The sequence below is a fragment of the Podarcis melisellensis genome, assembly GCF_964234715.1.
Source record: "Podarcis melisellensis genome assembly, chromosome: 2".
NCBI classification, from domain to species: Eukaryota; Metazoa; Chordata; class Lepidosauria; order Squamata; family Lacertidae; genus Podarcis; species Podarcis melisellensis.
In genome coordinates this window covers 66,388,203-66,414,182 of record NC_138529.1, presented here as the reverse complement: position 1 = coordinate 66,414,182, position 25,980 = coordinate 66,388,203, and the positions used below count along the sequence as shown (strand labels likewise).

Here is a 25,980-nt window from a genome sequence, read left to right as displayed (position 1 = left end):
AGCAATCTTCTGCCCATAGGCACTCCCCCCCTTCAAGAACAGAAATTTCATTCTAAGAAACCCTTAGCACTCTATAGGTCTCTCAGCGTGATCAAGCTCCTTATCATTTTAGGCAAATAAATCAGCAGCTACTTTGCCAGTGTCCAATTGAAACGATTCCTAAAATACATGGAGATGTATTTGTACATATCCATCTCTCTCACCCATGCTTCATCCTACTTCTCCTTTGCCCGTCATGTCTAAATTTACAATGTAAGCTCCTCAGGGCAGAGATCTGTCAATTGCGCTTCTGCTGCTCTGTCAAGGGCTGCCATGCACATTCATTACATAAATAAATAACAACGGTTGCTTCTCATTTGTAGAATACCGTCCGCTTGTCTTCCCTTGAGGCTATGCTTTTTTATTGTGGAGCAAATACGTTTTCCCAGAACTCAAAACAATATTTTGTCACTGGGAAAAATGAGTTTCTTCTTCACACAGATAGCATACATCCATTTCCCTTAGAGCTGCCATACAGCATGTGGTTGTGAAACTGTCACAGCCCCCTAATGAATATGGCTTTCAACTTGACTAGTGAGAAGCTCCACAACTATCCCTGTTATGACCATATTTTTGATCCTCTCTTTTTTTTTAAAGTATCTGACAGTTATGTGTTTTCTTGTATTACAGCTCCAGCAGGTGAGTGTATGTCTAATCTTTCTTCTTTTTTTAAGATACTGATGGTCAGCAATGGGATCCTCATCACCCAGTGACTCTCCAAAAGATCACAGGCTTGTTTGAACCAGAGAAACTATACTTAGGCATTGGGGACATGATGGAAAATTGGTTCCTCTTTATAGTTAGAAGCAGTACAGTAGAGCAGAGATGGGCCGCGACAAAGTGCCACCATTCAGAAAGAAACTCAACAAATAAGATAAGCACAGCAGAGGTATCTGAGGGTGAAGGTCTTGCTCGTGGTCCCTATCAGTAGAAGGTAGCATGAAGAACAACGACTTGAGACAAGTTTGGGGCTTTTACAAAGTTTTCACACTCTGGTTTAAACTGCTGTCTGCAGTTGTTGTTGTTTAAAAATGTAATTATATAATTGTGATCTGCCCTAGACTCCTTTCAGGGAGGAAGGGAAAGCTATACATTTGAAATAATAAATAATAGCTATGGAAAGCTGTAGCCCCCCCCCCCCGCAATCTGTCTACTGTCACTTTAAACCTGTCCTCAAGCTGTTGATGGCCACTATATCTTTTGGCTATGTGAGGTGAGAAGAAGCACTTCCTTATTACTTTAGCAATTTAAAGCACAATCCTAAGACATAAAGAGTGGGACACTGGTGGCGCTGTGGTCCAAACCACAGAGCCTAGGGCTTGCCGATCAGAAGGTCAGCAGTTCGAATCCCTGTGACGGGGTGAGCTCCCATTGCTTGGTCCCTGCTCCTGCCAACCTAGCAGTTTGAAAGCACGTCAAAGTGCAAGTAGATAAATAGGCACCGCTCCGGTGGGAAGGTAAACGGCGTTTCCGTACGCTGCTCTGGTTCGCCAGAAGCAGCTTAGTCATGCTGGCCACATGACCTGGAAGCTGTATGCTGGCTCCCTCGGCCAGTAAAGCGAGATGAGCACCGCAACCCCAGAGTTGTCCGCAACTGGACCTAATGGTCAGGGGTCCCTTTACCTCTAAGACCTAAAGAGTTCCGTGGGGCTGACTCCCACTGAGTGTGAATAAGCTTGAAGCTTGAGACCGCAATTCTATGCAAACATACCTATGCGCAGGCCTCATCAAATACAGTGCAACTGATGTCTGAGGACTGTGCTATAAGAGCCACTGCACAACATGCAGTGCACACGCGCACACGCACGCGCACACACACACACATTGCTTAGTGTGTGTAGTGTAATGTGGAAGCTGTAAACTAATCAAGATCCCATCTCTTCTGTGCAAAGAAAAATGGCAAGTTGCACTGAGCAGGGGTTGTGGTGGTGTCTTGCTTCAGTTGTCACTGTTATCTCATCAGAAGTGACTCAGAGTTCCTTTCCCTTTTCTTTCTCTCCACTTCAGAAAGCTTAAACAATTTTGCTGTCAAAAATAAATAAATATCTCTGTCTTTTAAGGCTGCACAGGGATGTAAAGTAGCAGAACTGTACATTGTACATCCCACCATATTGTATTACGAGGGCCTTGCGGGAGTATTGTGCAGGAGCAACAATGCACTTGGGGCATATAGAGATACCACAATAACAGAACGTGCATTATGAGATGCATGTATTATCTCCAGCTCTGACAAACGTCTTAGGATCAATACAATAAAATGAGTTGTTTCAGTCAGGTTTTTTTTTTTTTAATGTGGAATTGAATTTGGAGCTGTTTTCTGAAAGAAAGGTGGTCTATGTGTATGTGAGTGGCTCTGCCATAAATAATCTGATGGATATATAGAGTTAGATTAAATTCATTGGGGGTGGGGGGCTATCAGCAGCTACCAGCTTCATGGTTAGAGGCAGTGGTGCTTCTGAGGACCAGTTTCTAGAAACCACAAGAGGTGAGAGTACCCTTCTTTGCCTGAATCCCACAGGTATCTGATTGGCTACTGTGTGAACAGGCTGCTGTGCTGGATGGGCCATAGGCCTGATCCAGCAGGCTCTTCCTGTGTTCTCAGAGTTCCTTTGTCTATAAGGACTTTCCCACCCACAAAGGCCATATGCTTACGATCATATTGCAAATAATACATTATCTGGCTGTGCAACTTAAAATAACATTCTACCTTTAGTAGATGTGCATCTAGCATTTTAACTGCTTACTCACGGTGCAAACTTGTACTCTGTGCAGATTTACTCAGAAGTAACTACAGTGGTACCTCGGGTTAAGTACTTAATTCGTTCCGGAGGTCTGTTCTTAACCTGAAACTGTTCTTAACCTGAAGCACCACTTTAGCTAATGGGGCCTCCTGCTGCAGCCAATCCGCCAGAGCACGATTTCTGTTCTCATCCTGAAGCAAAGTTCTTAGCCTGAAGCACTATTTCTGGGTTAGCGAAGTCTGTAATCTGAAGCGTATGTAACCTGAGGTACCACTGTACAGTCGTACCTTGGTTGATGAATGCCTTGCGACTCGAATATTTTGGCTGCTGAACGCCACAAACCCAGAAGTGAGTGTTCTGGTTTGCAAATGTTCTTTGGGACCCAAACGTCCGACACAGCTTCCGCAGCTTCCGATTGGCTGCGGGATCTTCCTGCAGCCAATCAGAAGTTGTGCCTTGATTTCCAAATGTTTCAGAAGTTGAACAGACTTCCAGAACAGTTTCCATTCGACTTCCAAGGTACCACTGTATTAAGGTTAGTTTGTATTAAGCAGGTTCAAAACTGCAACCTTAGTTGGTCTCATAGTCAAACTTAAGACAACCAACTGAGCAGAAACCTTCAAATAATGGCCAATATCTTAAGGTTTCACTACTCCATCAATAGGAAGAATGAATTAAAGCAATCCAGCACAGACAAAACTAGGCATGCTAAAATCCACTGAAATCAATGGGCTTAAGTGGGCCCATGTGCTATGCCATGGCAATTAAGTCTTGCATACAGTTTTTGAAGGAACAAATATTCACACCACATGCTATGTGCCACTTTGGTATGCTACGTGCAGAGGGGCATATGACTCTTATTATAAGTAAGTAAATAAATAAATCTGAGAAAAGTATGCCATGCACGATGCATCTTCAGTTAAAATGCAAAAATGCATCTTCAGTTAAAAGGACATGAAGCAGCCTGTGCTGAGAAAGTCCCCTGCCAAAGGCTCTGGAGAGTTGCTGCTGTTTATTTTATTCCTCTACAACCCAACTCCACTTGACAATAAAATAGAAAAAAGAACTATAAGACAACTAAATAAATCAGTATAAAAAGTACATAGAAGTTAAAATAAATGATGCATAACACAGACCATATAACAGTATTAAAGCTGAAGAAACAAATGTGCAATAATTAAAACCAAAGAAACGAAGTAGACAAATTGGGCTTGGGAGAAAAGCTTTCAGTGGATGTTGAAAGCATAACAGGGTTGGGTCTTGTTTCATTTCTAATGGAAGAGAATTCTAGAGAACTGGCACCACAGCTCTAAAAGCAGGTTCCCGAATCACAGTGTGCATTACCATAGGGATGTGTGGCACATTGAAACAGATATTGGACTCCATGGGCAAATCCCTCATGGGCCTGAAATAAGACAACTACCGGTACTTAAGTGAGAGCATTGAGCAGGGATGTGGAGTATGTGGCCCTCTAGGTGTTAACTGGACTACATTTCCCAGCATCTCTGACAACTGGCATCCTTGGAAACTATTTAAAACTGAAACCAGCTTTAGTCAGACAGGTCACATGTGATGCCCAGTGACTTGTGAATAATCTCAAGGAAACAGAATGGAATGCTGCTTGCTAGTTCTAGCTACCCTAAAGGGGAGACTATTCTTATTCTTACTATATTACTACTACTACTACTACTACTACTATTTTATAATTTGTACAGAGTGAACAAAGCCCTAAGTCTCCATGTCATGCATTATTAAACACCCATACAACCACTCTTCCAAGCTGAGTAGTTTGCTGCACCAGAGATGGGAATTTCTGAACTACCTGAAGGCCTCAGCCTGAAGGGGAGCTTCTTTTCAAACATTTGAGCCTTTTACTCACTATTCATCTGTGTTCTCTCTTCCCAGTTCCTGCAAATGGGTCCAAATTCCATTCTCCGCTAAAGATCTGTAATGCATTTCGCCTCAATGCTATCACGGGCACCATAGGTCCCTTTGGCCTATCCTTGCACAGCTGGTCTTTATCCACATCCTTAATATCATATATAAATGCACATGTACGGTGACTCCGGCCCATAAATATTTATGGCAAAGGAAATGCAATGCACTGTGTGGAGGAGTTGGGTAAAAGGAGCTGTGAGAAGAATGCCAGGTGTCACTTAAGTTTCCTCTTCCCCTGCGAGACAAAGGAAGCACTCAGAAGACCCCAAATTAAAGGCAGTGATTTTCCCTGTAGCTATCTATAAATCAGCACAAAAAGAGCTAGTATCAGGCTTCGAAGAAAACCAACCAACTTTGACATACTATCCTAAGAAAGTGCATAACTGATAAAAGGCACCATCTTAATTTCTCTATGTTTTGATATTTTTACAAGGATATATTTGTATAACAGTAGCATGATATCAGCAGTTGCATTTTCAGTCCTGTTCCTAATGATCCCCTAACATGAAATCTTTTCCACAACTGCCATACACTGGGTTGACATCGTCATTGAATGGTGCTAACATTCAGTAGAACAGTATCAAGGCAACAATTTGAAAACAAGTTAAGTCAGTGTTTCCCAACCGGTGTTCCGCGGCACACTAGTGTGCCGCCAGACGTTGCCTGGTGTGCCGCGAGATGTTGCCTGGAGGGAAGCGGGCGAGTCGGCGGCGAGAGGCGGGGCGGCGAGGAGAGGCCGCGCCTCCTGCTGCTGCCTGGCGCTCCTCCTCGCAGCCGGCAGCGCTGCCTGGGCGCCTCCGCGCGACTCTGCCTCGCTGGGTTTGGTCTCCCAGCAGAGACGGGTCACACGCGCCACTCCCTCCCTCAGCCTGCGCGGAGGGAGAGCCAGAGAGAGGCATCACTCCTGCGCGGCGGGAGAGGGAGCTTGGCGCGTCCGCGGCTTTTATAGGGCGCCCGGCGCGCACCAGCTCGATAACGGGCACCGGCGCGGCGGGGGGCGGCCGGCCTGTCTCCTTGGCAACCCCATTGAGCAGCGCCGGCTCCCCCGGGAGGGCCATCCCCCCGCGCCGCCGATCGCCAACACCGCCGACGCTGAGGCTGCCCGAGCCCGAGCCGAAGCCCGAGCCCGTCAGTCAGTCAGTCAGGAAGGAAGGAAGGAAGGAAAGAGAAATGGGGAGGGAGACGAGGGAGGAAAATTGCACGCAGGGTGAAGAAAGGAGAAGGGTGAACGAGACGAGCTTCCAACCCAAAAAAGGGCTGGAAGACTGGGAGGATGAAGGATCGGGAAAGAAAGCGACGCCTTCCCTGCCCGCGACGTCGCCCGCTTGTCATTGGCAGCGCAGCGGGCGCCCAGAGGGGCTGGGCACCGGCGCAGGGCCGCTCCGCAGCCGCGGAGGACAGCTGCGCGGCTAGCAAGGTGCGCCGCGTAGAGCGCGGCCCTTGTGTGGCCCGGTGGCCAGGCAAGCTCGGGCAGGGACCCCCATGCGAATCTAAGACGGGAGAGCAAAGAGGGCAGAGCAAAGGGGGTCCCTTCCCCAACCTCCGGCTCTGAGACTTCCCTGCACCCCAGAAAAGTTTTCAAATACAAAGTTAGAAACATACACTGAAGAAAAAAGTAAAAGAACAAGAAAAAGAAAAAAGAAAAAGAAGAAAAGAAAACCAACCATTCAACACATTTTTTATATAACTAACTGGACTTCCTCGCATCTCCCTTACCCTGCATTCTTTATAATAAAGATATCAGCAAATTATTACCTTGTTTCGTACCTTATTTTGTACTTTTCAAATACTATACCTCTAAATTTAACATACTTTTCATCAGTTACTTATATCTTAAATTAAACATAGTATTACCTTAGATTTTGACCTTTTCTTACTTAAAATATAATTTCCTGTTTCCCAAATCTAATTGCTGAAGCTATAGTTTCCGAATCGTGTAAATTTTTAACATTCATACAACTTATATTGCTTTTGGAAATAGTCCTTAAATTTTTTCCAGTCCTTAAATTTTTTCCACTATTTGATACAACCACTGATGGAGGTCAGCAATGAAATTCTAGAGGGGAAGAAGGCGCCAGAATCGTGGAAGGAAGCTTTCATCACATTGATACCAAAATTGGAAACTGAAAAGACACAACTTAAGAACTACCGTCCCATCTCCCTTTTAAATGTGGATTACAAAATATTTGCAGACGTTTTGGCAAGTAGATTCAAGAGGGTTTTAAACAAAGTAATTCATAAAGACCAGGCAGGCTTTCTCCCAGGTAGACATATGTCTGCTAATACAAGGAACATTATAGATATATTGGAGCTTCTACAAACAGACATAAATACTAAAGCTGTTTTAATTTTCATAGATGCGGAGAAGGCCTTTGACAATATATCCTGGAAGTTCATGAAGGGGAATTTAAAAGAAATGGGAGTGGGCCGGGGGTTTGAGAATGGGATTGATGCAATATATTCAGAACAAAAGGCTAAATTGATAGTTAACAATGTGGTTACAGAAGAGTTTAAAATTGAAAAAGGAACACGACAAGGCTGTCCGATCTCCCCGTTATTATTTATTTCGGTCCTGGAAGTGCTCTTGAACATGATTAGAGGGGACAGGTTGGTGGAAGGGATACAGGTCGGAGCGAAACAATATAAACTTAAAGCGTTTGCAGATGACTTAGTTTTGACATTACAGGAGCCAGAATCTAGTACGAAAAGAGTATTACAACTGATTCAAGACTTTGGTCGGGTGGCGGGATTTAAACTAAATAAGCAAAAAACTAAGGTGTTGGGGAAAAACTTGACAGATATTGAGTCGGAACGGTTTCAGAGAGAGACAGAGTTAACTGTGGTTAAGAAAGTCAAATACCTAGGGGTAAACATAACAGCAAAAAATCTGAGTCTGTTTAAAGATAACTATGAAAAATGTTGGTCTGAAATTAAGAGAGACTTGGATAGCTGGTCAAAATTAAAACTTTCATTGTTAGGTCGAATAGCTGCTATCAAGATGAATGTATTGCCAAAAATGTTGTTTTTGTTTCAGACATTGCAGATTGTAGACAAAACGGAGTGCTTCCGGAAGTGGCAGAAAGATATTTCTAAATTTGTCTGGCAGGGCAAAAAGCCCAGAATTAAGTTTAAGATACTAACGGACGCAAAAGAAAGAGGGGGCTTTGCCCTGCCAGACTTAAAGTTGTACTATGAAGCCGCAGCTTTCTGCTGGCTAAAAGATTGGCTACTTCTTGAGGACACGGATGTGCTGGATTTGGAAGGTTTTAACAATGCTTTTGGATGGCATGCATACTTATGGTATGATAAGGTTAAGATTAACAAGGTCTTTAAGAACCATATTGTCAGAAAAGCAATATTTAATGTCTGGACAAGATACAAAGACTTATTAGAGAACAAAACACCGAGGTGGCTGTCACCCTTGGAGGCTAAGGCCCGAAAAAGACCTAATATGGAGGCCAATTGGCCAAAATATTGGGAAATATTAGAAAGAGATGGAGACAATTGGAAACTGCAGAGTTTAGAGAAAATGAAAGATAAAGTGTGAGACTGGTTACACTATGCTCAGATCAAAGAAGTGTTTAAGAATGATAAAAAGTTAGGATTCCAGGTGGAGAAATCGAAACTGGAAACAGAATTGTTAGAACCTAAGACTAAGGTACTTTCAAAAATGTATAACTTGCTGCTGAAATGGAACACACAAGACGAAATGGTCAAATCGGCTATGATAAAGTGGGCTCAGGATATTGGGCACAACATTATGTTTGAGGACTGGGAAAGGTTATGGACCACTGGGCTGAACTTCACAGCATGTAATGCTCTGAAGGAAAATGTAATGAAAATGATATATAGATGGTACATGACCCCAGTGAAATTGGCTAAAATATACCATTCGTCTGATAATAAATGTTGGAAATGTAAGGAAAATGAAGGAACATTCTTTCACCTCTGGTGGACCTGTCCTAGAGTGAAGGCCTTCTGGGAAATGATATATAATGAGTTAAAAAAGGTGTTTAAGTATACCTTTACCAAGAAACCAGAGGCCTTCCTTCTGGGCATGGTCGGCCAGAACGTGTTAAAGAAGGACAGAACATTTTTTATGTATGCTACAACGGCGGCAAGGATACTTATTGCTAAGAACTGGAAAACCCAGGATCTACCCACACTGGAAGAATGGCAGATGCAGCTGATGGACTATATGCAATTAGCTGAGATGACGGGCAGAATCCGTGACCTGGGAGAGGAGAGGGTTGAAGAAGACTGGAAGAAATTTAAGATTTACAGTGGTGCCCCGCAAGACGAATGCCTCGCAAGACGAAAAACCCGCAAGACGAAAGGGTTTTTCGGTTTTTGCGACGCTTCGCTAGACGATTTTCCCTATGGGCTTGCATCGCAAGACGAAAGGCCATAGGGAAATCTCGGGGACCTTTTTTTAAATGCTGGCGGTGGGGAGCAAAGCCTTTCCCCCCCCTCCGGACTTCAGAAGAGGTCCAGGAAGGCCGGCGGGGGCGAAAGGCTTTGCTCCCCACCGCCAGCATTTTAAAAGCGGTCCGGGATAGCAGGGAAGCGCTTCCCGCTATCCCGGACGGCTTTTGAAGGCAGGCAGGGGGGGCAAAGACTTTTGCCCCCCCTGCCTGCCTAACCGGGGGCTTTTAAATCGCCCCGGGACTGTCCGGGGCGATTTAAAAGCCCCCGGACGGCTTTTGAAGCCTCCCCCCGCCGCCCGGCTTCAGGGCATCGTCCCGATGCCGGGCGGTGGGGCAGGAACGCCTCCCCCAGCCGCCCGGCTTCGGGGCAGGAACGCCTCCCCCAGCCGCCCGGCTTCGGGGCATCGTCCCGATGCCGGGCGGTGGGGCAGGAACGCCTCCCCCAGCCGCCCGGCTTCGGGGCATCGTCCCGATGCTGGGCGGTGGGGCAAGAACGCCTCCCCCAGCCGCCCGGCTTCGGGGCATCGTCCCGATGCCGGGCGGTGGGGCAGGAACGCCTCCCCCCGCCGCCCGGCTTCGGGGCATCGTCCCGATGCCGGGCGGTGGGGCAGGAACGCCTCCCCCAGCCGCCTGGCTTCGGGGCATCGTCCCGATGCCGGGCGGTGGGGCAGGAACGCCTCCCCCAGCCGCCCGGCTTCGGGGCATCGTTCCGATGCCGGGCGGTGGGGCAGGAACGCCTCCCCCAGCCGCCCGGCTTCGGGGCATCGTTCCGATGCCGGGCGGTGGGGCAGGAACGCCTCCCCCTGCCGCCCGGCATCGGAACGATGTCCCGAAGCTGGGCGGCCGGGCGGGAAAGCCTCCCCCCGCCGCCCGGCTTCAGAACGATGTCCCGAAGCCCGGCGGCGGGGCGGGAAAGCCTCCCCCCGCCGCCCGGCATCGGAACGATGTCCCGAAGCCCAGCGGCGGGGCGGGAAAGCCTTTGTCCCCCCTGCCTGCCTTCCCAGGGGCTTTTAAATCGCCCCGGACAGCGGAGAAGTCCTCCGCTGTCCCGGGCGATTTTAAAATGCCGCCCGCCAGAAGAGGTCGGGGGAAGGCAGTTTCCATAGGAACGCATTAATTGATTTTCAATGCATTCCTATGGAAAACCGTGCATCGCAAGACGAAAAACTCGCAAGACGAAGAGACTTGCGGAACGAATTAATTTCGTCTTGCGAGGCACCACTGTATTTACAAAAGTACTGTAATTTGGTTGAATCCTAACAAGGAAGTCAGAGTAGAAATAACTGTCTACCATTAAATTACAATTTTATATTTGAGTTTAACCTAAATATTGGATTTAAGATCATAAACAAGATGATAATTTACTTGAAAAAATTGTTTGTAATGATGAAAGTGGAAGCGGGAGACGTGAGGGAGTCCACAATAGAATGAAAGGATGTTATGAAACTTATTTTGTTTGTTAAATATGCATTTGTATGAAAAAACCTCAATAAAAAATTATATATATATAAAAAAAATAATAATAAATTTTTTCCAGTCCTCTTCCGTTGTTTCTTCTCCCAAATCTCGGATTCTGCCAGTCATTTCAGCCAGTTCCATGTAGTCCATCAATTGCGTCTGCCACTCTTCCAGTGTGGGCAAATCTTGTGTCTTCCAATATTTTGCGATAAGTATTCTTGCTGCTGTAGTTGCATACATAAAGAAAGTTCTATCCTTCTTTAACACTTTCTGGCCAACAATGCCCAAGAGGAAGGCCTCTGGTTTCTTGGGAAAGGTATACTTAAATACCTTTTTTAACTCATTATAGATCATTTCCCAGAAGGCCTTCACTTTTGGACAAGTCCACCAGAGGTGAAAGAATGTCCCTTCAGCCTCCTTACATTTCCAACATTTATTATCAGACAGGTGATATATTTTTGCAAGCTTGACTGGGGTCATGTACCACCTATAAATCATTTTCATAATATTTTCCTTCAAGGCATTACATGCCGTGAATTTCATTCCGGTGGTCCATAACCTTTCCCAGTCCTCAAACATGATGTTATACCCAATATCCTGAGCCCATTTTATCATGGCTGATTTGACTGTCTCATCCTGAGTGATTTTCTCTTCAACCTGCCCTCCATCCTCTTGCGGAAAACTCTTTGCCTGCCCTGCCCGTATCTCGTTTTTGCTTTTTAATTCCACACACGCACCCTTCGGACTTCGTGGCAATCGGGCGCGCGGGTGCGTTTCCTAAGAGAGTGAGGACCCCCGCCTCCTCCCCACCTGCTCCCTCGCCAGCCAGCCAGCCGCGCGCCCTAGCCGGAGAGCCCCGGCAGTCCCCGTCGCGCAATCGGCTGGATCTCCCTTCAGCAGGCCGTGCTCACAACTCGGCCCAGGGACCCCCAGCAGCGGATCTCCGGCCCAGCTGAAGAATCCGGCAACAAGCCCCCTCCTCCCCAATCGCTCCACCAAAATATGCTCCAAAACCCCCCAGATAGGCCGCCGGCCGCCAAGTCTCGTGGCGCCCTGAGCGAGGGTCTCTCCCCAACACTGCCACCTTGAACTGCGTTCTCCTGGCTACCTGAGCAAACCAGCGGCAGGACCCCGGTATGGGCCCCCCCAATATTTTTTATAAGTCGGCGCCCCTGATAACTATAACTCGTGGTTCTGATGTCCCAACGCTCCCACGGGGCACATTTCATTCAGGCGGAGGAGGGGGTCGTTGGCTAACGGCCAACAGGCAGAAAGGACTGTCCAACAATGCGATTATCCACACACACACATCTGATCCATGGATTAACATCAAAATCCTTGCATTAAAGCTCACTCCTAAGGAACCAGTGGGTCATTAGGCTTTCAGATGCACTTTGAACAAAGAGATGTTCAAAGGGAAAGCTGCTTTTAATAACGCTGCTTTTGCAGGTACTATTGGTCTGGGTCTCATCCAGCATCTTTTCAGTACACCCAGTTAGGATTCAGCAGTCCAGTTGTACACTCTTGGGTATTCAGCATTAGCTTAAGGCGTGCAATAATCACATGCCCACTTTTGCAGCATCTTCATAGCATCCCAAGTCACTCTTGGAATGCTCTCTTTATCATACCCTGCAAGTGTTTACTTGTGTAACACATCCTACCATATCTTGCAGAGAAGCACTTCAGAGAGGGCCAAAACCCCCCACACTTGGTGCCATTTTCATCTACACATGCAGCAGAGTAAGTTGACCCAGAATAGTACCAATTCAGATGGCAGATGGGAGAATGACAGTGCTGAATGCTTTCCCATGTAGAACAGTCCCTGCAAATAAAAACCTAGCATATTTGGAAGAGGGATGCTAGCCTAACCATTACCTTCTATGCTTCTATTACCTTCTATTACCTTCTATTACCTTCTATTACCATTACCTTTTTTTTTTTTACATAAGTAAAAAGTGACCTTTCCCCATCTGGCATGGTGGTGTGCCTCGAGATTTTTTTCATGAAACAAGTGTGCCTTTGCCCAAAAAAGGTTGGGAAACACTGAGTTAAGTTACAAAGTGAAAAAAAGGACAGTCACTGAAACATTATAATGGAGTCAGCCCGTGAAAATGCTCTCACTCCCATACCAAAAACCATAATTGCAGAGGATCAACATGGCCATTTTGTATCAATTTAAAAACATTTCTTTAGTTGTTTTTGCACTCTTAAAAAAACTGTTTTGAGTTTTTATTGTATATTTGTAAATCACATTGAGATGTATGCAAAAGATGATTCATACAACAAATAAATATATAAGCAGCAACTTGGAACCATAAGAGAAATGCACCTACCTTGCTGTTGATCTACAGGCAGGTGCTCCTTCAGGTAACTAAAACCAGGGCTCCTCAGTCAGGCAGTGCATGTCAAAGGCAGCACAGACCCTAGAAAGGCATGCAGATGAAGAGGACAAGATAAGGAGAGCTTGGACTTGCACTCCTGCTCTTCCTTTTGGTGCCACTCCTGGCCTAGCTCAGTGGACCTTAGCTAGCAGAACCATCACCTGTACTATAGCAGCAGCAAGAGTCTACACAATGAGCTGGAACTTCCATTATAAGAGGCAACAGCCACAACAGAAGACTAGAAAGCACATCACATGCACTTCTGCTTAGCAATGACTCCCTTAGGACACCATCTCATTATTTTCCAAATGCAGTTCCCTCTCCAGAATCTCTGGTTCAGCCATCTATTCAGCGCCAAATGAGACATCACGTGAGAGATCCATGATTAATCTCCTGACATATTTGTTATGACTTTAAAGCAGTCATGGTGAACTTCAATTTGACTGGAGCAGTGTTGCTGGAAAGAGGGGGGGTGTGATATTTGGACCTTTCCCCTCATGTTGTTTTCCTGGTTTACATGCTCCCTACCCCATCAAGCTGCTTCTTTGTCCTCCAGGAGGACAGGCACAACTGCTCTGATCCAATACAGACTCCTCCCATCCTGTTTTAAAAGGGGGAAAAAAATCCAGGAATTCCAAACATGTGTAGCTTATTCTCTCAACACATCTCTCTCCCCACCCCCATAACAATCCAGTGTTTGTCTCTGCCTTTTATTTCTGGTTTCCATGCTATCCCCCTAAGAGTTACTCAACCTCCATTACAATTGGGCTTCATTCCACTTTCCTTCTGCCACATAGATCATCCCTAGACTCCTGTCCTAGCCACTCTGACAGATTAGTCATAGAGATGGGCATGCTATGTGGTAAGGGAAAGATAAACTAAGTTGATTCCAGATTAGTTTCCATGGTCATTTCCACATTTGTTTTAGATATCAGTTTTTTAAAACACATTTCCCTTTTTAATCTTCAGAATTTTCAGATGTGTATTGATTCTGCCTTCACTGTGAACACTGGGCTGTCCCAGTATTTCATGGCAGCAGTGGCTACATCACATTGGTTCCATTCCTTTCCCACAAACACTCTGGCTGGCAAGATTCCATCTCTGCTGAAAGTCCTGCTAAGTTCTCAAATATGACAAATGTTGTACACTGGACTGTTCCCATAATGTTGCTGGCAAGGATCTCCCCCACTGTCGAATTGATGATCAGTGTTGTCTGCACTGACAGCACACAAATCAGGGAAGAAAAAGGGACAGAGGATGACCAGAATTGGTCCCATTAGGATGACCAGAATTTGTCTCATTAGCCAGAAAGAGATCAGCACAGATGAAGCTGATAGAACCCTGTGAATGTGTATGAGTGTGAGGCTCTTGTGTCTCTTGACCAGTGGGTTTAGACACGGAAGTCTATTCATTTGCATGAATGTACAGTGGTACCTCAGGTTAAGTACTTAATTTGTTCTGGAGGTCTGTTCTTAACCTGAAACTGTTCTTAACCTGAAACTGTTCTTAACCTGAAGAACCACTTTAGCTAATGGGGCCTCCTGCTGCAGCCGGGCCGCCAGAGCACGATTTCTGTTCTCATCCTGAAGCAAAGTTCTTAACCTGAAGCACTATTTCTGGGTTAGCGGAGTCTGTAACCTGAAGCGTATGTAATCTGAAGCGTATGTAACCTGAGGTACCACTGTATTAACTTTCTCTAATTTATTTTAGCTACAAACTTAGGAGCTTTGAGACGAGCTCTCTCTCATCTGATTTGGACATTATAATACAAATGCTCTGAAAATTATAGGAGACTTGACCAAGCACCTGTTTTATGAACCCTCAGTGGGAAACACAGCCCGTGTTTTCATGGAGGAGTGGACAACAGGCTTTGCTCATGGAAGCTCCCAGGAGCAATCCTTGGCACCTCCAGTTAAAAGGATCACTGAAAGATCCATGCCTGAGATCCTGGAGAGTTCACCCCCTGAGGGGATATTTATCAGCCTTCAGTAAGCTCCAGATCTTTGCCGAACTTGGTGGTTTGTATCCAGCTTGAACTAAGTCAAGTGCCTCTTGGAGCTCTCCAAGGTCCTGTTTCTTGCCTGAATTCCTGTGTGCTCTTCTGGTCCCACTGATGAACTCTGCCTAGAATGCGCCAATTGCTTGCCTATGGGATTATGATGATGGTTAGGAAGGCAGTGGGGAAGTCAGGGTGGGTTAGTAGGTTTAGACACAGAAGACTCAGGTTCTAATACCTGTTCAATCATGAAGTTCGCTGGGTGATACGGCACATGAGAATACTTTCATACAGACTGAATCTCTGGTGGAAGTCCTATAACTATCAGTTTAAAAGCTAAAGGTACCCCTGACTGTTAGGTCCAGTCGCAGACGACTCTGGGGTTGTGGCACTCATCTCGCTCTATAGGCCGAGGGAGCCGGTGTTTGTCCGCAGACAGCTTCTGGGTCATGTGGCCAGCATTACGAAGTCACTTCTGGTGAACCAGAGCAGCGCACAGAAACGCCGTTTACCTTCCCGCCGGAGCGGTACCTATTTACCTTCCCGCCAAAGCGGTACTTTGATGTGCTTTGAACTGTTAGGTGGACAGGAGCTGGGACTGAACTCATCCTGTCGTGGGGATTCGAACTACTGACCTTCTGAATGGCATGCCCTAGGCTCTGTGGTTTAGACCACAGCGCCACCCATGTTAGTTAGCTAGCTATATATTAGTTAGTTGTATACAAAAAAGAGACTTTAGTGGGACCCTAGACACTAACACAATTGTTCTGGCATAACCTTTCACAAATCACAGTCACCTCCATCAGATTACAAACATCAACAACAAAACAATGGGTTCCCAAAGGACAAGATTTATGTGTATCACACTCTGCCTCAGTTGAGCAGACTTTAACATGCTATTCAGCCTTATGATTCTACAAGACTATGGAACTGAAGGTACCTATGCTATCTTTTTTATTGCTACACCTTTTAGGATCATAGTTTTCCACATAGTTTAATCTGTGGAATTATTTGCTAGGAATGTTGTGGAAGTAAAGAATAAAACTGGCTTTAACAGTGTATTAGATTTTTTTTTTTTAATGGAGAGAGTCAATCCAGTAATGGCGTCAAGCCAAGTTGGTCAGGGAATACAATCTCATTATCAAGATGTTCCTCTCCTTGGCAGAAGCTGTGAGTAAATGACAGAAAATGGATCATTCAATAACAACTCCAGTGCCTTGTACATTTCCCCACACGCGCCTAGTTTTAGCCACTGTCAGAAACTATTTTGGCTACCTGTACATTGTTTTGACCTTGGAAGACAATTCTTGGAGGGTATTTTATCCAGATGCCAAGCACTGGATTCAGCAAACCAACTACATGGAAACACAAACAGGCAGGGACTCCAAATCCAACTAAACTTCACAATCCATTGTGGGATTTAAATCTGCTGGTCAAACACAGAATCTTCTAAGGAAAAAAGAATAATTGCTCTAATTGCACTAGTTACAATGTATGCATGCCTGGATCCCCATGTAGAGTCACCAGTTCATAAAATTGGAATGTCTACCTGATTCTGGCCAGGTTGTGAGCATGCAGAAGACCCTGCACATGCATGGAAATAGCTCACAGTTGAATGTTTGAACTGGCTCCACTGAAAACCACTGTGCTGGATGGAGGTATCTGCAGAGTTTGATATGTGAAGCCTCATTCACACTTGGCAACTCATAACTTCATATATCTTGCAGTTCTCAAGTCAGCAACATATGCATTTGTGAATCCGCTCCAAGCCTAATGAAAGTGAAATTGTGGGACTAATTTGGAACCAGATCCTTCTTATTTTATATATTTGATTACTCCGTTTCACAACCTAAACCTCTTGAAGTATAAAACTGGAGTTTATATAAATCACCCTTGCCAGAAGGAAGCTGGATCTTCTCTGCAACCACATTAGTCTGGTGCTATGATATGGTTTAACAGGGTTTCCTCATGCAAGTTCATTTTTCACCCCCAAACAAGCCATCTTTTCTGAAAGGGTGATGCAGGGAGGGTTCAGGAACCTGTAGACAGACAGCTCAAGGAAGAAACAGGATAAAGATGCTTATCTGCTTCTCCACAAACAACTTCACTTGAACTAAAACAGTGACTGCCAAACTTGGCCCTCCAGCTGTTTTGGGACTACAACTCCCATCATCCCTAGCTAACAGGACCAGTGGTTAGGGATGATGGGAATTGTAGTCCCAAAACAGCTAGAGGGCCAAGTTTGACCATCACTGCACTAAAAGGTAAGAAGAATCAGCAGAAACCACAATATCAGGTACAGCCCTTCTCTGCTACCTATAGCAGCCAGCTGCAGCAGTGTAGGAAAACCCTTCTTTCAAACACAAAGATTGAATATTCCAGAGTAGATCCCAATCAACCTTCTGCCCACAACAGAGCTAACCAATCTGAAGCAGTTAACAGTGACATTTTATACCCATTGACTCAGAAGCATGTCTTATTGAGTTCAGTAAGACTTGTTCCCAGAAAAGCCCAAGTAACACTGAAGGCAAAGGAGGAAGGTAAGCACACACATATTTATTTCTCAGGGAGACAACTCTATGTAAAGACGCTTATTTTCTATTGGATTGTGTCTGAAGTTTTTATTGTATATGGTTCAAATTTTTTTAAAACAAGCAAACAACATATGGGCTAGGGAGTGCAGAAAGAAATGATAGGAGAACCAAGAAATCTGGATTTTTTTCTCCCTTTCACTGATCTGGCTATGTCTCTCCAAACAATGATCTTGGCCTTGCTTATATTCTGTTCTCAGGACTGACCAGGGCAGGATGTGCGGCTCTTTCTTACTATGTGTGTTCACTGCTCATCTCACAGGGGATTCTAGGTGCTACTGTAACACAACCAACACAATAATGATCTGACAATCTGACTTATCTCCTTTTCTAATGTAAAAAAAAATAATCTATGAAAATCCTGTTGGGCCTGTTTAGCTATCTTGAGTACAAACTACTCCAAATAAAACACTAGGAAGGGTTAAGGTGTGAACTCAATTTCTCATCTACCTCTCCAAGGTGTTAATAGCTATGTCTAGCTGTGATGATTTCAATACTAATGCTGGTGCACACAGCAGTTGGAAGAAACAAACCCCCAGCTGCATTCAAAGAAGTTTCAAAGCTCCATCTTTATCTGTAGAGTGTTATCCTTTGTGATGCTTCTGGATTCTTCTGAACAGGAAATAATGGTGCTACCAGTATCCCAGAAATGGTACAAGGGTGATGATGCAAGCTTTCTAATACAGAGATGAGGAACCTGTAGCCCCCAGATGCTGTTGGACCATAACTGGCCATGCTGGTTGGGGCTGATGGGAGCTGGCAACCAATAACATTTGGAGGGTTACAAGGTGCCCTGCCCTGCTCTAACACCCAAAGGATTAGTGGAAAGTGACTTCTGGCAGAATTTTTGTGTGCTTCCTTATCTCCAGGCATAAATCTTACTCCCCAAGCAGAATCTTCGAGCCATCTTACAAACCATGGCTGGTTTTCGTTGTTCACTAACACTGGCTTTTAAAACTTTGTTCCAGGAAAAGCTGGGGTTCTTTGGAAGCTCAGCAAGTGGGGCTGGCACATGATTAAAGAAATCTTAGCCTAGAAATTTGAAAGTAGGTAAAACAATAGCTCTGAAACAAGACATATACTTTGGTTTAATGATGTAAACATGTGTTCTAGCAGGTAGCCTTTTTAGGAGAAACATTGTCTCCTGTGTGAAAGGAAGGAATGCCTCCTTCAAGATGTTACTTGCCACCTGTAGTTTTAATAAGCTTTGTTTGTATCCGTAACAACTTTTTTATTTTAAAAATATGCTGCCTGGTTTATTGGAGGACACTGTTTTAGTTAATTAAAATTGTTTTCTATCCATTAATCTTAACAGATTAAACGTTGCACCCTATCATAGTTGAGAAGATCAGAAAAGATGGAAAAGCTTCCCTAAATTGCAACATGACTCTGCTACCAACCTTAAGCTGCAGTTCTCACAGCCAGAGAGATGTGTTAAGTGTTGTAGTCCTGAGAGGACAAAAATGAGGTTCACTGCATTTGGCTGGTGCTCTGTGAGAACTGACTGTGTATATTAAATCTTGGTCTAAATCAAAGTAGAAGCATCTTACAGCAAATCCTTGGCAGTCAAGTCAATGAGGATGAAATGATAAACTGAAGGTACACAGTTTGAAGATCACTAATACAGAGCATATACACTTTTATGTACAGTGGTACCTCGCAAGACGAAATTAATTCGTTCTGCGAGTTTTTTCGTCTTGCGAATTTTTCGTCTTGCGAAGCACGGATTCCCATAGGAATGCATTGAAAAGAAAAAGGAAACAAACTTGCAAGACGTTTTCATCTTGTGAAGCAAGCCCATAGGGAAATTTGTCTTGCGAAGCAACTCAAAAAAAGAAAAACTCTTTCGTCTTGCGAGTTTTTCGTCTTACGAGGCATTCGTCTTGCGAGGTACCACTGTATTTGAAATAGGTTGCTCTCCACATAATCTGTACAACAGACAACTCACTACTCTTATCATCTTGTTCACTGCCACAGGTGCATTCAGTTATCATGTTTTCTGCTGAAAGCATCAACATGTTGTCACCATAATTTATGCACTCCATAAAATAGCCACAGATTTTTGCCACATGTCTGTATTTCTGGTTCACAGCCAGCTTAGGAACATGGTTTGGGATAAATGACACAATAAGGCAAGACTCCAAAAATTACCAGCTGTCCAAATATTTTTGTTCCACATAAATATGTGCTTGCCCTACTCACTTCATCAACCTCATCTTTCCCTTCCTTCCCCCTCCCTCTGTTGTTCTCTTCTCATCCCATTGGATAAGTGTTGGAAAAAGCAAGTAAAGAAAGCCAGGTCAAGATGGGGGGCTTTTATCCTTCTGAACAATAGCAGAGAATAGAGTGATCCAGACTACTTGGAAGAATTCTAGCACTCTTGTACCCCTACTTACCATGGGATTCCCCCCTCCCTCCAATACTATATACAAAATGCTGAATGCATTAACAGATGTAGTCACATGATGAAAACCACAATTAAACAATACCACTACCTCAACAGCTACCATGAGTAAGCACTTTGTCACAATCTGAAAGTGAAAAAGGTGTTCAGACCTTTGCCATAAGGTCAAATTTGATACCCAGTGCTCAGCAGTGCCACATCTGACCTGGCTAAAGGTGCCTTTGTTCAAGTATCAGGGAAAAGAAGACACCCCCCCTACCTTTTAGTGCATTTCATGAAGTAGATTTGTGTAATCCCAAATAAACCATCTTAATTTGTTATGGATAAACAAAGAGAGAACTATTGCAATCACTGTACAGACTGAACCAACCACCCCATCCTTCCAACCCCCTTTTTTTTGGCAAAAGAGAAAATTGCTGCTGTTCTTCTGTTTCCCTTAACAAAGGTGTAAGAATGGTTAAGGGGAAAGTAATCCATATTACTCTGGATGACATATTATTGTCACTGATCAAAGAAAGAACAGGATTTTAATCTTTGATTTATAAATACACCATTGTAAATAATGGTTTGACACGGGTATGGTCAAAAGATTATGTTGGTGCAAACTCCAAATTGCAATCTTGCAATTTCAAGAAATCAAAGCAATTTGCATGTCTCATAAAAAAGCCCAACTACTATACATATTTTTAAAATACAGATTCCATATTCAATGCAACTGCTACTGCTAATAATAACAACAAAATCCCACATTTTTAGTAACATAATATCTCTCTCAAAACAATGTACATAAGAAAAATAAATAAATAAAGCAGGTCATACACATAACAAAAAACACCAAGATACAGCTTCAGAATAAAACATTTAAAATATATAACAAAAAACACACACGCATGAGTTGCTATTCCACTACTGAGATCTGAGACATCCAGGGACGTTTTTGAGGTTGTGGTTTTGCTCAGGCCCTGTGTGCCTCTTAAGGTACACCAGATTCAGGTAGGTAGTCTGACGCAGCCGAAATAAATAAAAAAATTAAAAAATTGTCCAGTAGCACTTTAGAGACCAACTAAGTTTGTTCTGGGTATAAGCTTTTGTGTGCATGCACACTTCTTCAGATACACTGAAAATAATTTTATTTATTTATTAAGGTACACCAGACGGATGGGTTGTGTGACACAACCAGGTTTGGAGCACAAAGCACCACGGTACCATCATTGGTGCTGCACCAGTCCTGTTCAGCTACAAGCCATCTGTTGCAGTGCATGTTTAGATAGCCAATGCACAGATCTGATAACTGAAACTAAATAAAACAGAATTGCCATTCCTTCTGCAGGACACAATATAGTTGCATTATCTATGTGGTGAAGCCTTTTAGGACTCCATCCTCTGTATAGACCTCAAAGCCAGTACATTTTTAAAAATCCTTCCAGGGACTGGGGGAAAATCTGCTTATACATTAAATTCAAGAGGCCTTTATTTGTGTTCAAATCCCCTTACAGATTTTTTTCCTATTTGATTCTGGGGGTGTGAGAATGCAGAAGGCATCGATTCAGATTTTGGTGAGAGGCCCCCCCAGTTGCATTATCTGTTGACCTCGGCTCTACCAGAGCAGGCCCACCTCGCGGCCTGCGCCTATAGCGTAGCACGGGCTGGGGGAGGGGCTTGTGCGTGTCTGTACGTGGGGGAATCCCACAGCACCCCACACATCGCCCCCCACCCCACCCACCAGGCTGCAGAAAGCTCCTCGTTTATATAAAAAGAGATCGGGCGGCTGCCTCCTCTCCCCACCCCGCGCCCGCTCTTGTTCTTTTCCCTTCTTCAGCTCTCCTTGCCCGCTCCCTACCCTGTCCCAGTAATGAGAATAATTAACGGATGCGAAAGGCAAGACAAAAGCTCCCCTGCTATTAATAGGAGCTGGGAGGGGAAGCGAGAGGAAATGGGAGGCTTTTGCAGAAGCCTCCATGACTGGAGGCTGGAGTGTCTGGTGAAGCCGAAAGAAAAGGCAAAACAGCCCGGAGCTCTTTCCCCCGTGCACACACCGCAGGCGCGAATAGATGGGGCTGCTTGGCTCGTTTGGGAAGGAAGGGAGCGAGAGAGGTGGCTGCTCTCAGAGACACTAGCTAGGCCTTTTCCTGCCACTGCCGGAAAGCAGAGCCGGGGGGGGGGACTCGGGGAGGTGGGCGTCCGCCTGGCTGGAAGAGTCGCCCTTTCCACCTGCGTCCCAATCCTTCCTCCCCCGCCTCGGCGCGTCCACCATTTCGGAGCCGGCGAGCGGGAAGCGGCGGCAGCGAGGACACGCCCAGCCCCGAGGGGGTTAAAGAAGCACGCTTCCCTCGCTCGCTCGCTCTTTGCTGGGCAAGAGGCGCTGGGCCTCGCCGGCGGGGCGGCTGAGGGAGAAGCGGCGGCGGCGGCGGCGGCGAGCGAGACGACAACACCACAAACAGCCATAACCCACCTGGGCGCCTGGCGCAGCGTGTGGAAGGGCGGGCTCCTGCGGCGCCGGCCGCCCGGGTCGCTCCGCGGAAGGGGGCGGGGAGCGGAGTCGCAGCAGCCGGTGCCTCGTCGGCTCCCTTTGCCCTGCACGGCGGCGCTTCCACTCCCGGCTTGGGCGAGGGGAGGGAAGAGCGCGCCGGGTGGGGGGATCTTGCGGGCGCTGCTAAAAATAGCCGCCTCGAGCCCGGCAGGGAGGCTCGCACATTATCTATACATTGGTCGTAGCGGCGGCGGCGGCGGGCTCCAGACCATTGTTTCCTTGCAGCCGCAGGGGGAGAGCCGTGAGGCGAGGCGGCGAAGAAGGCGCGCTTTTCTTTCCCTCACGTTCCTGGAGAGCGAGCAGACGTGTCAGGCGGATAGAAGGGGAGGGCGCGGGGCAGAGCGACAGGAGCGCTTCTGCACCGCACAAGCCGTTTCGGGGCTGGGAAAGCTCGGGGTTGAGCGACAGGATTGGGAAGCTGGGGGGGGGGGGATAAGCACGTTTAAGGCGGTGGGGAGAGAAGAGCGGAGCCACCCATTTGCGAGTGGGGGAAGAGGCACTTATTTGTCCCTCCTGAGGCTCGACCGCGTGATTTGGCTACCCTGTGATACTATGTGGAGATTCCTGCATTGCAGGGGGTTGGACTAGATGACCCGTGGGACCCCTTCCAACTCCACAATTCAGGCGTGCCAACTTGAATAAAATATTGGGTGGGGAGCAGGAAAGCCCCGCCCCGCATAATCGTTCACATGACGCACGCTATTTGAATGGCAATGCCCTTTTGTGGGGGACCCTCAAATATTTTATTGGGGGGGGCGAAGGGACCTCGGCTTCTAGAAGTTGGCTCCTTTGCTACAATTCTATGCTCCTGTTAAAACGCGACAGCCGCGCTTGGTTTTCTATGCAAGAAGAGCTCAAGATCTTAAAGCGGGACTCCCCATCTCCTCTTCCAACAAACCTACCGCTTTTGACCGTGCGAAAAGGCTGGCTTTTATTTCTCTCTGTATGAAGGTTGTTCGAGCCTTTGGGGGGCGTGTACATCAAAGCCCTCCCCCCATAACCATTCATTTGCACGTCCGGGTAGGACGTTTATCATCGGCTTCTAGGTTCTCGTCACTTGAGGGGAAAGTCGGGTTGACTAAGGAGCGAAATGAGACAATAAATAATAAATAAGTTTTTCACAGAATTTTGATGAGGTCATTAGTTAAAATGGGAAGTCAAGCCCTAAGGTATTAGGAGGTGGATTTGAGCAGAAACCAAGACAAATCTTAGGCTGCCAGCTTTTGTTTTTCTCTGGCTGGTTGTAATGGGTTTCTGCTTCCTCCTGAAGAATAGTGGATTAGAAAATTGAAAAGGTGGGGGGAGGGGGGAGCATTAAAGGAGGATATTTATTTAGGTTTTACCCTCCAGATGTTGTTGGCCTACAGCTCCCATTAGCCCCAATGCTTTCTGGGCTTGATGAGAGAGGTACTTACAACATCTGGAGGGCCCAAGGTTTCCCCTAGCCAGTTGAGATGTGTATCCCTATTCCAGAGGTTCACGGTTTGTAAAAGCGCATTCAGAACTGAATTACTGAAATGTGTTCAGACTAGATCTCTGGTAGATCTCACATGACTAAATTGAATCTCCAAGCTGTGTTAATGATCAGTTTGAGTGGGGTTTCCTTGACAAGACATACGAAGTTCATGAGACTCTTAATCTCAGGGTCGTGGCTTTGAGCCCCACATTGGGGACAGGACTAGATTATATCAGAAGAAGAAGAAGAGGAGTTTGGATTTGATATTCCACTTTATCACTACCTGAAGGAGTCTCAAAGCAGCTAACATTCTCCTTTCCCTTCCTCCCCCACAACAAACACTCTGTGAGGTGAGTGGGGCTGAGAGACTTCAGAGAAGTGTGGCTAGCCCAAGGTCACCCAGCAGCTGCATGTGGAGGAGCAGAGACTCGAACCTGGTTCACCAGATTACAAGTCTACTGCTCTTAACCACTACACCACACTGGCTCTCAGATGGCAGGCCTCCTTGGAGTAGACCCATTGAAGTGAATAGGCATTACTAACTTATGTTCATTAATTTTAGTGGGTCTACTTTCAGTAGAACTTAGATGGATAGAACCCACTGTCATTCACATCAGTGGTCACTACATGACTGAATGTGTACATTTTGTCTATGCATAGACCAAGGGTGGGGAAACCTTTTAGCTCAGTGTACCTGGCAGGCCAAATTTGACAGGTAGTTGGGACCACCTACCTGTCAGTCAGCTGCCATTGACATCTGGTGATAGGTGGCCTCCCTTGTGCGGGGAAGATATAGCTAAGGGCAGGATTGAACTTCTTGTGCATCTGCTGCTATGTAGGGAGTTCAATCCTGCTTTTTGCAGCTGCCTCTCCACCTGCATCACACCTAAGGTCAGGTGTGATGCCATTTATAGGGCAGGTGGGTGTAATTTCAGGAGAAAAACAGCTTCATGGGCCAAGGGAGGCCTGATGGGCCAGGATTGGCCTGGGAGGGCGCCTCCCACCTCTTGCTCTCCTTTCTACATCATAGTTGCGGTGCCCCCTGCAGCGCAGTGCCCACTGGTCACATCACCCTAAACCACCTCTGTTCCCTATGCCTGGCTCACACCTTTCTTTTTCTTGTTGTTTCGCATGCACTACCTGCTTCATTTCACTAAGCATGTGCACTAATAACAAAGCAGGAATTAGCAATTGTACGCCCACAGAAAGTGTGCCATTGTGCAGTTGCTGCTGCCTTCATACTTCTAGCTCCCACAGCGCATATGGCGTATGTGTGAAGCTGCATAGTGGAGCAGTACAATAACTCCTACTGCACCTATACTGTGTGTATCAGCTGCACCTGCTTTCCATCCCCATAGTAGAGCAGATAAAAAGTAATTAAAAACAGTAGCATTGGAAATGGGTAGGGTTGGCTTTACAGTGGTGAAGAAGACCAGCTCTACTACTAAGTGTGTGTTTTTTTTAAAGCTACAGGTAACACTGGATGGGAGCCCCCATGCAGTTATGCCGTGAGAAATACACTCAAAACAATATTTCTGTGGCTGTTGTGGAGCTGCTCCTGAGATTTTCATGATCACCCTCTCAAGGAGACCGAATGTGTCTTGTTGCTGCTGTGCAGCACCATTCTCAGCAGCTGCTGCTTTGAAGTGAAAAGAATTAGGCAACTTGCTGTGGCTGCTCCCAGAAATGGATTGGCCCAGGTGTGTTGTGATGAACCAAAATGGAGCAGAAGGGCTGTGATGGTATGCCGTACCCCCAAAAGTATCAAATAAGGTCTCAGAAAATCACCACCTCCTAACACCGAATAGTTATGCCTCCAGCTGGATTTGAAACAGCCAGTTTTCATGACTAGACCATTTACTTATTGCGTCCCTCCACATTTAGGGGAAACCTACACAATCCAAGTTGTTCGAGGGGGGAATCAGGACATCTTCAGTGCCAGTACGATGTCATGCACCTGAAAATGAGTGCCTGGGGCACTGCAGATGCAAAGTAAACGGCTTGTGTGGAGGCCCCATA

General features: G+C 45.8%; 1 protein-coding gene across 2 annotated transcripts in view; it reads right to left on the bottom strand.

Annotated features, from left to right (window-relative positions):
- The window catches only part of CPLX2 (complexin 2), a 128,300-nt gene extending 105,549 nt beyond the window's left edge, over positions 1–22,751 (bottom strand). Inside the window, exons 1-2 of one of the 2 annotated variants that reach the window (XM_081901160.1) lie at positions 22,428–22,751; positions 12,937–13,026 (exon numbers count right to left, since the gene is read on the bottom strand). The gene's annotated coding sequence lies outside the window, so the exon portion shown is untranslated. The remainder of the gene's footprint in view (positions 1–12,936; positions 13,027–22,427) is intronic. The other variant, XM_081901159.1, reaches the window with a different exon arrangement.
- Between the last annotated feature and the right edge of the window lie 3,229 nt (positions 22,752–25,980).